This window comes from Coccinella septempunctata, chromosome 2 (genome assembly GCF_907165205.1).
Source record: "Coccinella septempunctata chromosome 2, icCocSept1.1, whole genome shotgun sequence".
In the NCBI taxonomy this organism is placed as follows: domain Eukaryota; kingdom Metazoa; phylum Arthropoda; class Insecta; order Coleoptera; family Coccinellidae; genus Coccinella; species Coccinella septempunctata.
In genome coordinates, this window is record NC_058190.1 from 14,779,384 (window position 1) to 14,798,744 (window position 19,361).

Below are 19,361 nucleotides of genomic sequence, written 5' to 3' on the forward strand. Positions count from 1 at the left end.
CATAGAAAAAGGCCTACATAATTGAGCAATTTTTGTTCATCAAACGTAAACTTCATCCGCTTGAATAAAAGCCATCATAACATTATCGTTGGATAATATACTTACTATTTTCTAGGGTATAATCGAAAGATTTTCCATTTGTAGTATATGCAGGTATACGAAAATGAAATACACAAATGGCTCCAGTTTTATCAAATCGGTACCCCTCTTTTTTGTTACCTTTTTGGATTTTCCACTAAATTATCGATATAACTAGATTTTTATTAATCTAAGATCAAAACGCAACCCAGTTCCATAGACTTATCTACCTCAGTAGTTGACTTATATGTCGAAATAGCGCCCTGCATGGATCAAAAATACATAACTTCAGAATAATTCAACATAATCCGACCATCTTCAATCCAGTGGATTCCTTAAGTTTCAGCCTACCTTTTGACTTGTCGGTGGTGAATTTGAAATCGATGTTTCGCGCGATTATTTCATATCAACAGTTGCAAATCGCAATAACTCAGCTTTTTCGAATGCAACACGCAGTATTTTATTGAACCATTGAGTGTACTTTTCGGTAATTCTTTCCTGGAACATAAATCCAATCCTAAATATTTAGGAATTATGATGGATTCTTCGCTGAGTCTCAAGGCAAATTTTGAAGATTTGCGTCTGAAGATGGAAACTAGGAATAAAATCCAGCACAAACCAGCTGTTACTTCATGGGGTGCTGATGCAACTACTCTTCGAATGGCAGCCCTAGCTTAGGTTTTTTTGGCTACTGAATATTGATAGTGCTCGTGCAAAAAAATTATGCACAGCTGAATCAATCCGTGAGAATTATAACTGAAACTATTAGATCTTCATCTCTTCAATGGTAACCAGTTCTTTCAAACATTGTACCGCCCCCTATTCGTAGACAGACTTCTTCTTGGCGTGCCCTATCCGTTCCGGACGTTGGCAATCAACATGGCAAGCCCTATTTTTTGGCAGCGTTCCTAAAAAGTTGTACGGAAGTAAATCCAAACCATTTACGGAAACTGAACAACCATAATTGTCTACTTCTGACCAGTCTCCTCCTGCCTCTTCTTCGTCTTGCAAAATTAGCTTTAATACTTGGTATTGGCTATTTCTCATTATGTGTATTGAAGCTTCCACTGTTTGATGGTGAATACAATATCTGTGCCTTTTCGCATTCGCACTTCTACCTTAAAAATGTGATATTCATGATATTCGAAGGATTCTGCGGTAGGTCAACACTTCGGAAGCTTCCAGCCCCTTAAGTAGTATGTCAATGAGTGTCCTGAGTTCCATGCTGTAGAACATAACCGAGGAAACATAACAATGTAGCACACGGATCTTCAGGGATAAGCTCAGTTCTCTCCAACAAGTTGCTTTCGGAGGGTAAACTCAAGCTCGCCATGAACAGTGACAGTTCTTCTCCTTATGAAATAAGAACATCAAGCATAAAAAAATTTCTTAGGAATTTTTATAATTAATTCCAATTAATATAATATATGAACTTCCACACTATCAGACTGTTCTGAAATGTAATTCTACTTTCCAAGAACCTGAACTCCCTTCTATCAAATGGAACAAAAATAAATTGCCTATCAAACAATAATCTGAATGGCAAAGACATCGAAAAAACTGCGTTGCGACTTCCGCGTTTAATCGTTTAGATCCTATTTTATTCTACTTTTTGAACATCCACTCAAGACATTCGAGCCTTCTATTTTGTTTCCTGATTTATTGCAAAACTTTTGCTTTGATTTCTCCAGCCCGTTTATACCAAGTTGCTGAACTTTATATGAGCTTTCAGGGAGTATTAACTCAGCCGCCTCCGTGAAGCTAACGCATTGGTCCTTTCGATCCTGTTGAGCAAATGGACGATAACGAAAAATCATTTTGGTGGGCATTAGGGTACCTAATTTTTTGGAATCCTTTTGAAACCTGATATGAGCATGCAGATTGTATTCATATTATCTATGTAGAATGTATCGTTCCCAAAAATTCTTGACGTCTGGTTTTACACTTCAAGGTCGACCTTTGGAAGGAAATTTTACAGAGTAGGCGTTTTAAAATGACACAAAAAGTGGTTAACTATCAGTAAACTTAACCAATACCTGTATAAGTGAACTTTATCAGATTTTTTCTCTTTGAATTTTATTCAAAATATAATTGTTTTTTGATGGATACTTCAATTAACGTTATAATAATAAAGATTGGAAATACCAAGAATTGTTTTATTGATTCAAAAATCGTTAGATTGTTAATATGGACATATGGGATTCCGATATTAAAGCATAATAGCAGTGATGAAAAAGAACCTCGACGGCCTAAAATGATAGACCGAATTATTTTCGTTGTTCATAGAGTGGTTCCAAAGTCCTCCCAATATTTTTATGTTTCTTGCTTTGAGTATACAAAAATTACCTAGTTACAAGATATTTATCGAATGGCAAAATTTGAACTGATTAGTAACGGAAGGATGTGAGATTTGAATCTCAGTAATTTTCTGATTCAACAATTTTTTTCTTATACTTACAAATTAACATCTTCCACAGAGCAGCTACTAAAATAACCTTCTTTTAGATAACGTCAATTATTTATTTCTATCAACATCATAAAATATAAATCAAACCGTACTGGTACTATGATGTGACCCGACACAACCTTAATTTTTAACATAATTAATGGATCAGACATTCGGAGTTATGAAATCAAATTTATCAGAATAATATCTGGTGCAGTGTTCGAAAACAGTTAGTGGAGTTCAATACTTAATGCATATGGGCCAAATTAAAGGAAGAAAAAATGTCGTTATATGATAATCCGACCGAAATACACCTGTGGAAACGAATGCAGTAGGACAACTTGAACTGCCTATAAGTATAAGTAAAAGTTTACTTGAATATCATTTGGTGAAGACAGCCGTAAAGTTGAAGTTACGAAGGAGGATATATGTGAGAAGGCAGTATAAGTATAAGCATAGGATGTCTAATTGATGAACGACTATTATAGTGGAAAGCAATTCACTTTTTCTTGATATATTTAGTAAGTATGATATTTCAAAAAAGTTCAAAAAAAACTGCAACACCCAGAAGTATAGCAATCAGTAAATGAATAAAATTTAAAGAAAAAAACGAAGACTTTACAAATTTTTTCATTAAATTTGTTAATAATGTGTTTGTCCACCGCGGTTATCTATATACACTCCCCAACACGTCTTGTCGTTGACGCAAGAAGATGGTCTATTTCTTCTTGAGGGATACTGCGCCAAGCTACCTGTACTTCATGTCTCAGAGACGTCAAAGTCCGTGGGGGCTGGGGTAAATTTCCAAGCCTTCTACCCATGATGTCCCGAACATGCTCTATGGGCGAAAGATCGGGGGATCGGGGCGGCCATGGCAAAAGATATATATGGTCGCTTCAAAAAGTTTGAACTAACTCAAGCAATATGAGGTCGAGCATTATCTTGCTGAAATATTGGATTTTCAAGCCAGTTAAGGTAAGGGAGGACATATGGCTCCACTATTTCTTGAAGGTGACGCAGCGCTGTCATGCAACCTCGAATAAAGACTAAAGGTGATCTACTTCCATGTGCAATAGCACCCCATAGCATAACGCCTACTGTCCGGTATACATGACGCTCAACATCAAAATGAGTTTCACGTCTTTCTCCTCGACGTCGTCTTACCCTTTTTCGGCCATCATGTGCACCTAAGAAGAATTGAGATACATCAGAAAAGATGCCATTCCACATTCCAATGTTGTCGTTCTCTGCACCACTGTAATCGTTGCCGTCGATGCTCACATACTATATGGGGTCCATAATGCTGCAGTCCAAAAGACCTTATACGGCGGTAAATCGTTCGGATGGTTACAGCTTGGCCTTGTTCTCCTAACAACTCATCAGCCAAAGATTGAGTTGTCGCAAATCGGTCTCTAATGACCATAAGTCTTAGACGCCGATCTTGAACTTCATTTGTGCCCCTTCGACATCCGGTGCCTACTCTTCTCCGATTTTAGGCATTATCAAACCACGCCTGACAACATCTCATAACTGTAGTTGGAGTTCTGTTCGTACGGTTAGCGATTTCTCGAAATGACAACCCCGCCTTCCGTAAACCAATAATTCGACCTCTTTCAAATTCGCTTGACTGGACTTAAAAACAACTTAACATCGACATTGGATCTCCTCGAACAGCTGGTTTGTTGAAAAATTTGAAAAATTTGCAAAAAATGACTACAATATTTATGTAACAAAAAATATTAATTTCAAAAAACCTTCACGATTTTTTTTTCCAAATTTTAATCATTTACTCCTTGCTACTATCTATGTTTTACCAAAAAAAACTTTTAAATTTCAACTGCTCCTTCTGGGTGTAGCAGTTTCTTTGTCAGTTAGTATATAAAGAAATCTTTTATCTTTCGATGGATCGGATCAATGAATATTAAAGGGAACATTTTTGTTCAAGCTATCTTTCTTCTTTGGATTGAAGGAATATCTTTTGTGGGTCCAGAAGGGGGCCGAATTTCGACTCGCGATATTCGACAACTACTTGAGGGAATATTAAATTTCTCTTCTACGAACTTCCTGTCCGATCTATAAAGTGGTCTTAGTACCAATTCCTCCGACATATGTTTTTGCTGGGAGTTTGTCGTAGAACTCGGTCCGGAACGGAAATTTAATCATCTTCGCTAACCTTCCCTCATAAATTTTTATGTAGCCTTCTATATCGATAAAAACGCGGAGTACAGCCCATCTACGTTTCATAAAGGGAGCATTAGACGTCCAAGGAAATTCATAAAGGAGAAAATATTGGGGCGTAGTTCATAAACATTCGAGAATTGCCAAGATAAACTTTATTTGACTCGAATTTCGATACAAGATTTCCCTGAAGTAGATAAGCCGCTGGTTCGGAGAGGTTGTTGGGTTACAACCTAACACAACAAATTTCGAGACAAATATGTTCCATAGGGTTTCTTTTCTCCTCCTATTTGACTCTAACATGACTCCTACTGGCCCTACTCGTCTAAAAAACACTAAGATTGTTTCTATTGAGTTGTTTCCTACAACGAACTCACAGAATTGATCGCGAAGGTTGCCTTGTTTATACAGGGTTATTCTTTGACTTGTGCATATATTACAACAGTATATTTTTGGTGTTGAGAAACATATTTCACACCAATTTTTTTCTATTCAGCCTAGATAAAAATATAAAGCACTTTGAAGATTTCATAATAAGCTATATTCTACTCCTGGAAACCAGAAATTTTCGAAGCATTAAATATACCATTTCAACCTGTCTACTTGACACTTAACCTCCGACATATCTATATTTAGCCCAATGGGTATATTCTTTTATTTTTGTGAATTCTCTTCTCGGCCCTGCTCCAACTATGAGCTCGATAGGGTTGTGCCACAAGTTTCATCTTCAATAGTCTCAATCGAGAATTCTTGTGTGACCAGAAAGTGGTTCGAAAGTACTTTTTTGAAGTATCAGACTTTTTAAATGTATCAATAAAATGTGAATTGCTTTCCACTATAATACTTGTTCATCAATCAGACATCTTATGTTTATACTTATACTGCCTTCTCACATATTTTCTCCTTCGAAACTTCATCTTGACTCGTCAGTCTTTCCGAAATGATTCAAGTAAACTTTTACTTATACTTACACTTATATTCAGGCAGTTTAAGTTGTCCTACTGCATTCGTATTTCGATCAAATAATCATATAGCAACATTTTTCGTTCATTTCATTTAGTCCATATGACTTGAGTATTGAACTTCAGAACTATTTTGCCGTTGGTGAATTTTAAATTAAAAAATACCTGCACTAACTGTTCTCGAACACTGTACCAGGTATAATTCTGTAAATTTGATGTCATAACTCCGAATGTAGAAGTTTCTGATCCATTAATTATGTTAAAAATCAACGTTGTGTCGGGTCACATCATTCTGACTAAAAATACCGTAATTATCGGTTTGATTTGTATTTTCTAATATTGATAGAAATAAATAAGTGACTTCATCTAAAAGTAGGTTATTTTTATTTGATTAGTTGCTCTGTGGAAGATGTGACATTTGTCTGAATTTGTAAGTAGAAGAAAAAAATAGTTGAATCGGAAAATTACAGAGATCAAAATAACATCGAATCCTTCCGTTACTAATCAGTTCAAATTACTTAAATCAAGACACATAAAAATATTCTCTACAGTTCGGAGGAGTTTGGAACCACTCTATGAACAACTTTTCGATTATACCCTCTTGTTAGAGGAGCGATTCAATGCTTTATTTTATGTAAAATACTGGAAAGGCATTTTTCGATAGTCTGAATCTTAATTTTCGTAGGCTTCAAAATAATTCGGTCTATCACTTTAGGTCGTCTAGGTTCCTTTTCATCACTGCTATATGCTTTGATATTGGCATCTCACAGGTCCATATTAACAATATAACGATTTTTGATAAAATACAACAATTTTTGGTATTTTCAATCTTCATTTTTATAACGTTAATTGAAGTATTCTTCAAATAACAGTTTTATTTTGAATAAAATTCATAGGAAGAAAATGTGTTTTAGCATTAAATACACCATTTATCTGTCTACTCAACACTTATTCTCCGACATATCTATATTTAGCCCAATCGGTATATTCTTTTATTTTTGTGAATTCTCTGCTCGGCCCTGCTCCAACTATGAGCTGTATAGGGTTGTGGGCACAAGTTTCATCTTCTATAGTCTCAATCGAGAATTCTTTTGTGACCAGAAAGTGTTCTGGTCCAATCACGATATCATTCTATTTTTCAGCGAAATCTTTGAGTTTCGTTCCATTTCTGTTTCGAGTCTTTCAGTCCTCTTCAGTCTCTATTTGTTGATTTTGGCTTGTTATGCCTGCCCAATGTGTTCATAGATATGCGCCAGCGAAAGTTTTTAGTCCTTTTTTATTTCTGAAGGGGGAAATTATTCTGCGATAATAGGTCAGGTACATGAATACCATTATTACAAAATGCAGTTGTCGAATTGATTTTGTCATCACAAACTGACCCAAGTGAAAAGCAGTTATTCCATCAAGTATCGGTCACAACACATCGACTCAATACTAGATACTAGATATTTTCAGTTACCTATGTGTTGGAAGAGGAGGATTTAGCGGCCTATTTTTGGTAGAGCTTGGGACACTTGACACACAATGGTATAAGAAATCACGAATTGATGTCGGTAATATAGGATGAAAATCCATAATTGAACAATAAACTGAAATACATTATTTACACTGGGATAAGTTACTGACTCAATGCATAGTGAGTTAAGCACAAAATCACAAAATGCATATCTTAAGTATTCAATATATTCCAGGAAAATGCAACATTTCACGTATCGCTTAGGAGCCATGCAACCGATACGAGGGGTGGATGTTAATTGAGTTTTACTTTGAACAACTTTTACTTGAAATGGCACCTCTTGTTGTCGAGGATGATTTGGTCATTGGTGGATACTTTATCAACCCTTTTTTTATCGTGGAATGGTCAAAATTATTGAATTCGAGTTTTTACTTTTTTCTGTATTTTGACGTCAGTGATATGCACTTTAGGTTTAACGTTTTTGAAGCGTTTTCGAAAGCATCCCTCTTTCGTTAGGTAGTGAATGAATGAAAATGAAAGAACAATTAGGTACATGTTCATTCTGATTCTGATTTATATTTCGGATGATTCATTCAATACTACCCTACGAAAGAGACATGTTTCTGGTGGCACTTCAGAAACATAAATCAGTACTAAAGTGTATGTCATTGATCTCATATATCTACATTAAGAAATAAATATTAAAATATTCAAAATCAATAAGATTAACATTTTCTCCCTCTAATAAGAAAGTGACAACCTCCCAGGTGACTGAGCAGAGGCAATGATGTGAAGAAAAACAGGCAATGATGCCTGTACACAGCAGAAAGAAGAAGAATAAGAAAGGGTTTATAAGAAAGCTATCAATGATTAAATCATGCAGCAGCAAAAGGTTAATCATTTCATTCAAAAACGTTAAAAAGTTCAACTATCCTCCAGCCCTCTCAAATAGTGTTGGTATGAAAATAAAACATGAAAAATTAATTCTTCATAGTTCATGTCCATGCTGATTTAATATTAATAAAATTCACAGGGAATTGGACAATAGTTTATTCTCAAAGTAATCATAACATCGCCGACGTTTCGGAACGGTTCGTTCCTTTTTCAAGGCTGAGATTAGAATTTTTTCAAAACAATGGTGACATCATCATAGGCAGTGATTACCTCGTTATATTAAGTTTGAAAATCTTGAAAACAATTCATTCGAATACTACTCAAATTAGGAGTCCCCCCGATCTGAGGAAACATGCAGTGATACTTTTATTCGGCTGTCGAGTCGAACATGAAAGAGACACGTAAGTAACAAAATCTAAATTAAATGTCAAATGTATGGAGCAGATGGAGTTATCATCGGTCATGCGAGTAGACATGAATGAACGAATAAAACGGGCAAACATAGAAACAAATGAATAATGTGTAAATAAACATTATGAGGATCTAAAATATAAAATGTACAAAACGGGCTAAGTCATAAATAAACGGACTAATAAATAAGTGAACGGACGCTAAATGAACATGTAAGTAATTGAGAAATAAATATGTAAATGAAAATCTAAAAAACAAAATGTATAAAACGGACTAAGTTATGAACAATTGTATAAATAAGTATAAATAAATCAGATGAATGGCACTAATCGTGAGTCATGTGAATTGCTGTCAATGAATGAAAACAAAATAAAAAGATAGAATGAACTATGGACATGTATTATCTGTGTGGTAGACCTATCTTAGAAATTAGGTTATTGTAAACAGTACTTAGGTTATCGGTGTCTTCTCTGAAGTTGACTGTATTATGTCTTCGAATATGGACCATTTCGCTCAATAGGCGTCTGGAATAATGGGGTTCTCTATCTAGAATTATGGGATTATGGAAATCAAATTTATGTCCCTCTGTGTGTGTGTGTTTAGTTAGTACTGTTTTGTCCTTACGTTCTAGATGTTTTGTGTCGTTTTCGTGTTGTCTTATTCTATCGTGAAGGTATTGTTTCGTTTGACCTATGTAGACTTTCTCACAATTGTGGCACGCTATCTCATATACCAAGCCAGATTGTTTAGATGGTGGTGTGCTGTCTTTTATTTTTGTGAAGAATCTCTTGTTGTTGTCTAGGATGTTGTAGAATGCAGGAGTGCAATTGAACTCTTTGAAGACACTCAGCAATCTATAAGATAGTTTGGGGTAGAACACAAGTTTCGAATACCCCTGCTGGGGATTTTCGCCCTGTGTTGACACTCTAGATTGTGGACTGTTTTCTGCTCTAGTGTCGTAGGTTGGATTGTCAGACAATTGGCGGTGCTTCAGTCTATAAGTGTTCACTATTTTATTGATGTAATATCGTGGATAGTTGTTTGCCAGTAGTACATCAAATACTCGTTTTATGTTTTTTTCTTCGAATTGTGGGTGGCTGAGGGAGAGTGCTCTATGAATTAAATTGGTGGCAACGTTCTTCTTCTGCTGTGCACTGTGGTTGGAGAGAAAATTGATACATCGTCCAGAGCTCGTCGGCTTCATGAACCAATCTGTGACCAGGGTATTATTTTTGCGTATCACCAATATGTCTAAGAAAGGGATGCTGTTGTTTTTTTCTTTTTCAATTGTAAACAAAAAAATTCTAATTTCAGCCTTGAAAAAGGAACGAACCGTTCCGAAATGTCGGCGATGTTATGAGTACTTTGAGAATAAACTATTGTCCAATTCCCTGTGAATTTTATTAACATGAAAAATTAAGTATTTCGAAATTAAACCATTCGATCACCATTAATGAAAGTTAACGTGATTCGAGATAACTGGCATTCTGGCAAATTATGTGTAAGCTAAGTACTCTTCACTTTGACGCTGCGTCTCTTTGAAGTTCTTCAGTTTTAGCGAATGTTTTCATGGTCGACGAGTATTATTCAACTGAAAAATTTTAATCATGATGAAAGTGATAGTAAGATATGCTCGCGGTTTGATATTATTCTATAGAATAATATACAATAAAGAAGTTTGAAGATTTATTGATAGCCTCCTCTATTTAAGTAAAGATGTGTTTCCCTGATCGCGAAAAATTCATCCCATTGTATAAAGCAGCTGGAAAAATGAATATTTTTATATTCTGCATAAATATTAGTGGAATTTGACCAAATAAAATACACTCCCTCTATTCCGCGAAAACGGATTTGAAATACTGGAATAAATTCCATTATCCACACAACGGCAACGTAAGGTTGGTGTACTCCCCAACAAAAGAATTTCTACGTAATGTATTTCGAATGCGGTATAAATCATAAAGACATTAGCATCGAAAAATCTTTAGTCCAAGAGAAACCGAAGGAAAGATTAGAGCCCCTCCTTATAAAACGAAATCAGCAAAATCAATTCGACTGAAGAAATAGATCTAATTTCAATTGATATAATGAAATTTAAAATGAGCATCCATTTCCTCACTAGTGATGAAAATAAAATAAATAAAATTTTACTAATTTTAATGTACGATTGAGGAGTTTGTCATACTTTATCTAAGAGGGGTGGAGATAAGATTTTTTTGGCAGAAATGTGTAGACCTTTTGGTGCTGATTATGTTAAGTATGAACTTATTGAATTCCAATTTCTTTTCCTCAGAAATCTTCGCTCGATGCGACACTACTCTCCACATTTATTTTTATTCAACTTCTTTGTTTGATAAAAAATGATGAAAAACTATCTTTCGACGTACTATTTTTGAGCTACCTGAATGATTTCATTCAGTTGAATTAGTTTATTTAGTTTTCAAATTAGGCAGTTGATGTTTGTTACACATCTTTTTGACGATGAGGAATAAGAATTTGATATTTGGTACGCATGTATCAATTGATGAAACCTTCAAGAAATAATGATAAAATTTGTCATATCTCAAAGTTGGTAGACCATTTTCTTACATTTGATTATTGAAAAAAGCGCAATTTAAAATGCTAGTCGAACATTTTTCAGCAAAAAAAGTCTTTGATTTACTCAATTCATTTAAAGTAAAAGGCTTACACTGCATTATCATCATAATAAGTACCTATATAAATATATAAACTATATGATTTAAGCAACAGCTTTCCCGACAAAAATAAAATGGATTGATTGAACTCTATGAATTCGAGAAGTATTATTATACATATTTAGCTATCCAACCATGCAAAGATATACTGGGTGGGCCATTTGAAATCAGAAAGTGGTAATTTTTACCGGTATAACCGGAAGTTGCAGAGACCTGAAAATATTTTAGGGGAATGTTCATTGTAGAAAACTCCAACATGCAAATTTTCAGCATAAAATTGTGATGAGTTCTTTTCAAACGTCTAATATAGGCCATCGCGGTGAATCATCCTGTATATCGCAAAAAAAAACATCAATGTATCGAATGAATTCCTGTTACTCGAAATAATTGAAGTGCTGCATATAACAGCCACTTCTCAGAATAAAATACGATTCTGGTGATCAAAGCACCAACCAAATTGAAAGCGACTGAAACGCCGTGAACAAATAATAACAATTGAAGACGGATCGTCATCTCACCAATTCGTCCGTCGAAAGTAGGCAGGTTTAATATGACATATGATGCTCGTATACGAGTAGGCATTTGTTAACAATTTTTTCGGGCTCCCAGGCCAAGGGAGTATGATAAGAATGATTGATATCAGCGTTCAAGTGAGATTAAGTGGTCTTCTGCAGAAATTGTTAAATCGGCGAAAAATATAGGTGTGAGGAAACTGGAGAAGATTTATTTTCGCAATGACTTGACATGATTCATTCAGGGTATTGTGGAGTTGTCGATATATTTCGCTCTCTGGGAGAATATCTCAGAAACGAAGAGGTGTATTAGGACAAAAGTATAGGAAATATTCACTGCAGGGGGTTTAAGAAAATCAGAACTAGATGGAGATAAATATTTTCTTAGAGGAAACATACTCGAGACTGGATAGAGAAACAAGTGTTATATTAGAAGGAAGGTCCTTCAAAAAATTAACGAACTATATGGAGCAAAAACGAGAGGAAATACATAAAAACAGCAGACATTAATTGTGAATTGAGTGAGTCAATTCCCCTGATCGTTAATTGATTTGCTGCTGCTTGAATTCTTGCACTAATTTGTCAGGAATAAATCGGTTAGAAAAAATTGTTGCCTAACAATGAACGGAAAATAGAAATTAAAAATGGTTACTTCGTAACGTTTCGGAGTCTATATCAGACTCCTTTATCAGACGAATTCTTAAAAAATCTTCTGAATTGTAGTTTCTAAATTGACATTAATTTGTCAATACACGGAGACATTTTGAAGTTCCATTTTTGTTAATTTTAATTATTTTCTATCTGATTTGCTACTAACAAATTAGTACAGGAATTCACGCAGAAGCAGATTAATTGTTTCAATTTTCTAATTGATTTTCTTTCAGAGACTGGGGGTGAAAATCCTAAGAGTTAAAGATAAAAGTGTGCTTTTAGTTTGTGATTTAGTCAGGGAAGGTCTTTATTATTACCAACTTACCTAACTGACGTATGCTGCTTAAAAATTGGAGGAGGGACGGAAGAGCCGGTAAAAATATCTGACCTATTGAGCAAATCAGTTTGATCCTCAGTGCGATAAAATTCTCTTTGAGATTTTGCAGATAGAAAAAGATTTATTAAAATAATATATACCGCTAAAGAAAACAACTTTATAGCAAAGCCTACGTTTCGTCCATATATTTGGACTTCTTCAGGGCTGCAAGGTAACAAGTACACAAATTACAAACAAATACAAAAAGGGGGCACTAATACATGGTTAACTCACCGTAAGCTAAATGTCGTTCAGTGTTGTGTTCTATTAAGAACATAGAAAAAACTGAGAAAACTGCATTGTCCAGACATCATTTTGAAGTGGGACATAATTTTGATTTTACTAGAGTTAAAATTTTAGACAGGGAGGAAAATTACAAAAAAAGGTGTATTGGTGAGATGATTTATATTAATTTGAATGATTGTGTAAATTCTAGGACGGATGTTCAGGGTTTAAGTTCAATTTATTGCAATATATTGAATAAGTGCAAGTCTGAAAACTCATAATTTCTTTGTTCGATGGTTTATATTGTAATTCTATGTAGATACCATCTGCGGTTGCGCATGAGGTCTTGATGTTCGTTTGTTGTTTTTCTTTTTTTCCTACTGATAGTAATTGTCATTCTGAATAATTTCTTGTTATGATATTCTGATGGTTTGACTGACGATTTTGTTATTTGTTCATTCATGGTTTTATTTTATATAAATTTGAACGAATTTCCGTTCCTCTCACGTTGTTTTCTGAATTGTGATGAGAACAACACTGAACGACATTTAACGGTGAGTTAACCATGTATTAGTGCCCCCTTTTTGTATTTGTTTGTAATTTGTGTACTTGTTACCTTGCAGCCCTGAAGAAGTCCAAATATATGGACGAAACGTCGGCTTTGCTATAAAGTTGTTTTCTTTAGTGGTCCTAACCCCTGTGAAAAACTGTTCCAATACTAAATGAAAGGACGTGAAAAACTATTATAATAATATATACCTACATAGATTCTTGTCGAACTCGTAGAATACATTTTTGAAAGTCAAAGAAGATGTACCAAAATAATGGATGGGAAGAAAATGCGTGAACGCAGTACCTACTAGGTGGTATCACATGACGGCTGATCAGATTAAATTCAAAATAGGTTTGGTGGTGTAAGGATCAGAAGTAAGCAGGAGAATGATACTCTGTCAGTTCGCCGACGTTTCGGAAATGTATTTTTCCATCTTCAGGGCTCTACAAAAGTTATGAGAAGACAATTTTGAACACCAAATAAATAAAAAATTTTAATAAAAGAGCAAACACGAGCTACATTATAAGTTGTTGACTAGAAAAATATCACAAGAAAAGATGGTGTGGTTAATATATCTATACAGTAACTTGAAAATATAAGGAACGTGTACACAGCCTGAAAAAGTTCTTTCTCTTTCTCTTCTATAAAATTACATAGTAAAAACAAAATATATGTTACACATAAACGTACATAGTACTTACAAACTAGACAAATGTATCCTCCCAAAATCACTCCATGAAATCTCAAATCCATTCTCCAATATTTAATGTTAAAATCATGTATAATTGATTGAAAAGCGGGGACGACAACAGTGCGACCGATACAACGATATGCCGACAGACGGAGGTGAAATTAAAGAAACAGCTGATCGGGAAATGAAACAAGGTAAAAAAGGTAAAAAGACATAGGCGTACCCACGCGTGTGATGTGCCGATATCTGAAGTCCAGAATCCAAGAACATATTAGATCTGTTCGTTTACCGATTTCCAACCCCAAAACAGCTTTAGCCGAACATTGTGTGAACGCGGGACATATCTTTAATTTTGAAGACGTCCACATACTAAATAGGGAGTCATACCTGAGTAATCGATTGATTTATGAGATGCTGCAGATAAGTATCCATGACTCAGTGAACTCTAGATCTGATATTCAACAACTCAGCAGATTTTATTACTCCCTATTGAAAATGAAAATGAACCATCTAACAAGAGGTGGAAGATGAAATGAGATCAACTTTTATTTTCTAAACCCCTCTCAATTTCACTCTTGATTTCTCAGCACATCACACGCGTGGGTACGCCTATGTCTTTTTACCTTTTTTACCTTGTTTCATTTCCCGATCAGCTGTTTCTTTAATTTCACCTCCGTCTGTCGGCATATCGTTGTATCGGTCGCACTGTTGTCGTCCCCGCTTTTCAATCAATTATACATGATTTTAACATTAAATATTGGAGAATGGATTTGAGATTTCATGGAGTGATTTTGGGAGGATACATTTGTCTAGTTTGTAAGTACTATGTACGTTTATGTGTAACATATATTTTGTTTTTACTATGTAATTTTATAGAAGAGAAAGAGAAAGAACTTTTTCAGGCTGTGTACACGTTCCTTATATTTTCAAGTTACTGTATAGATATATTAACCACACCATCTTTTCTTGTGATATTTTTCTAGTCAACAACTTATAATGTAGCTCGTGTTTGCTCTTTTATTTAAATTTTTTATTTATTTGGTGTTCAAAATTGTCTTCTCATAACTTTTGTAGAGCCCTGAAGATGGAAAAATACATTTCCGAAACGTCGGCGAACTGACAGAGTATCATTCTCCTGCTTACTTCTGATCCTTACACCACCAAACCTATTTTGAATGAAAATTTTTGGATCACTACTTCAGATTTTTGATCAGATTAAAGTTGCCCTTGTAAATTTTCTTAAAGATGCTTCGATGATATGAATTGTTGAAGCCTATTCACTCGATTATTTGAAACATCTACTAAAGCTTCGAAAGTGATTCGAAGGTTCCAAAATTACCACAGTAAAAAACTCATGAGTAATGAGCCACAGAGCTAAGAAGCTGTTTCTTTAACGATAATTGAAAATATTTGAAGTACTACAGTGTGTTTTCACATTCGTCTCCCCACGAATTTTAGTTTCGAACGTATCATTTTCCTGCAATAGTGTGGGTAAGTGAAATGAGGACAGGAAAATGGAAAACAAATTATTAGGAAAATAACTATTCATGGATCACAACGTTTGAGTACAAAATAGCGGGCGAAAGCGAGAGACCTGAAATTGAGAATCAGCAAGGAAAGGTTTCATCAATTATGTATTTGTTTACAATTTTAAAAGCAATGAAAAAAATTTCATAGGGACCCTATATCAGATTGATTGATATAAGGTTTACGATGAAGAATAACCATAAACAAAAGCTATTATTTGTTATTAAACACATGACTGATGGCTCACACAAAGCGCCCTAATATGGCTGTTTCCGTTCGCAAGATTTTTCAAAGGAAACGCCCAGTATGCTCCTTCCCGGTATTTTATATTCTATGATCACAACCTATTTTCACTTTATTATTTTCTATGCATTCGGTTGAACTTTGCTTCTATTTATGCATTCCGACAACCTAGACAGATAAAGATTCTTTTCGTTCTTCGAGATTTTCAGATAACAGTCGCTGTTGAATAAGCGAATTTTAGAGGTTTTCTCATTATCATATCAGAATCAGAATAAATCAGAATTGAGACGATGTTCGCTTCCATCCGGTCCATAGGAACTCGGGATGATTACAGATTAAGGCGTTTTCCAATAAGCACGTGAAAGATTCTCGAACGAAAGGATTAAACGAATCACGTCATTTTGAAGGAACTTCATTGCGAACTTCCATTCGGCTACTGCCATCACATAATCCTCTTTCGTTTCGAAAGGGTCTTTAATTTGCTTTTGAACGATATTCAGGCGCTTTTCTGAAAGATACTGCTCGGAATGATAATATTCAACGTCTTGAAGTCAAAAAAATTGAATAACAGATGAAAGGTAGACAGGGACTGGCCCATTTGATGAAGGCGCATATCGGATCATGTTGATGAGAACGATTTCGCCAGAGTAACAGGTTATAGCAAAACAAAGCTTTCTTCCATTTCATTGACATTAAAAATTTCAACCAAGAATAAATACGTCTCAGTTGAAAACTGATTATTACTATTATAAATTGGAAAGTCCGTATGTTTGTAAGTTTGTTTGTTTGTTTAATCTTTATCTTTACATATCGCCGAAACCAGATGTCCGATTTTGATGGGAGATCCACTATACAAGGTATTCCACGTTGGGTGGCCTATTAGACGATGGGTGCATATGGAGAACGGCTCATAGAATTGTTCTAAAAATTTGGGTACTAGGGTTTACCCTTCTGATCTATCTGACCAAAATATTTCTTATGTTACGACATTGCCGCTTAATACGGAAATATAGGGGAAATACGTACAAAACGACATATATGTACAAAATGACATAGTTGCCTTATTTCAAAATTGGTGTGCATTAGCGACTTTTCAACAAATGTACCTTATGAAGGCAGTCATGTTTAAAATACTGTGGAATGTTGTGCGCCATTACCACAGTCACGCCGCAGTAATCAGTTCGAACGTGTTTCGTGCCTACAAAAATTTATTTCACAGTGATTTTCTTCTTTCTCTCCGGTGAATTATTTGTTGCTTTTTTGTATTGCTAGAATCTATAAACTATGGAAGTATCTAGTGATTCCAGTTAATTTCATTGCAATTATTGGTTGTTTGATGAAATTATGATTTTTTATTGTTTTTTATTTACATTTGGACAAAATGACATACTATGTCATATTTGTCCAGGTGATATGCCGTGAAACTACGAAAGAAAAACTAATCGGCAGTCTTGGAGCCAAGAATCTATGAGTAAGGCTATTAAAGCATGGAAGCAAAGAAAGGGAAGCATTTGATATTTCTCAGGCGACGCTTGGAAGATATGCTCTCAATTTGAACAAAACTTTGGAGTGTAACTATAAAGATTTAGGAATATTCAAAATATCATTTTCAGCTGAAATTGAATTGGAGTTAGCGGAGCGCATAAAGTGTTTTGAAACGCGACCCATTTACATATTGGGCATTTGTTCAGTGAAGCGTGTGAAAAAGCTGCAACTGTTCAGAATGCAAGTAGACTTCAAATAGCCATCAACTGAACAGAAATGTTGAGAGAAAATCGGGCTGGGAAACCTCATTTAGGGACCCATCATTGCGTCACCTGTTTAAAGCTTTAGAAATTTGAAGGAAATTTCAACTTTCACTTCTACCCTGTCTACCACCTGAAATTGAAATTTCTGCAGACTCGACATCAGGTGACAAGCTAGATGAGATAGGCTACAAATAGACAACAAAATGATCAATATCAATCCACACAATAAAGTTATTTTAAAATGAATTCGGTGAACATTTTTTTTTGTTTTTTGTCTAGGAGTGTAAACGGATCATATAAGATCACGAATGGTTCATTCAAGAGGAAAATATTGTCTTGAAATATTAATGATGATCTATTATGTTGATCGTGCTTGGGGGCATGAAGAAGTAATTAATATTTTATGCTCAATTATCTCTTTTCCTGCTTGTTTATCGTAATATACGATTCCTGCAATCTGAGAGTTTGAGCAAATGGATTCATGCTGCATATTCACTCTTACAGTTTGGAAAGTTGGTCCTCGTTTCCCATTTGCTAAGATCTGTTTCTTCACCATAACCACTACTGATATCGAATAAAGGGTCCATAAATTCGTTCGTTAGTCATCAAAGAGTGAGTGGTGTTGCTCTCTCGACTTTAAATGTGATCAAAACCATGGTCAGCATCTATTCTTTCTCGACTAGTTGTTATTTCTTCTGATACTTCGAGAATAGTGGTTTGCTAGTCCGAATTGAATCGCAACATTTGTTGATTTTATATCAGCGTTTATATGAGCTATGTACCGAATTAATTTCGTTTATTATTCACCTGCCAGAAGGCGCGATCCATTTATGATTTTAGTGATTTGCTGCCTGGAGCAAATCCCATATCAGTTACAACGGTTATTAAAAAATAACTACGTTTCTATTAAAACTAGTGAACTGGGAGATAAAATATTGGATAAAAACTACACGAACACGGTCTGAAATGTTACACAAAATATCGCAATTGATGTAGAGAAATCACCTCATACTTTAAAACTTTGCCACCAAACAATTCTACCTTCTGCAGAAACATGTGAAGCGATTTATTTTTAGTTTCTGCAAATCATTTCACTAAGAGTGTACGAATTTGAAATAACAAGCTGTTAAAAAATCTATAAATATACAGCATGTACCATTCAGTACAGTGAATTTCCAGTCAAAACGGAAACACAATAATGACAAAAAATATGGCAATAGATACGATATAATATGTCATTTTATTTGCCTGCAAAGTTTCACAGATATCGCATTTTCAGCTTCAAAGATATTAACTCGTATCCATACTTCAGGCCAAATACTCGTATGTATATCATAAACATCTTGAATCCCCAAAAATCAGAACGATATCCTTGGGCACGGGAAAATATGACAAATCGTTCGAGGAATGAGAGGTATCCACTACTTTCAGATAAAAACACATCCATCATCTGCTAGGACGCGAAAATGGACATGCTCTTACGATTTGGATATCATATTTCTGACGCGAATGATTTAAGACTCCAATTTCACGGATGCCGATATATTTTTCATGTATGGCGAAAATCGGAGCTTTTCCGGGCTAATCTACTGATTGAACGAATCAGGGAGAGCCAAATGGGCCTTATCTTTTGAGATTTTCGGTACGAATAGATCAATGTGGCAAAAATTCTTATTGGAGTAATGTGTTATGGATCCCACTGGTAGTTCAGCGA

The 19,361-nt window shown here is 34.9% G+C and overlaps 1 protein-coding gene across 3 annotated transcripts in view; it reads left to right on the forward strand.

Moving 5' to 3' along the window:
• The window catches only part of LOC123306664 (nephrin-like), a 721,736-nt gene that overhangs the window by 593,815 nt on the left and 108,560 nt on the right, over positions 1-19,361 (forward strand). The window lies entirely within an intron of this gene.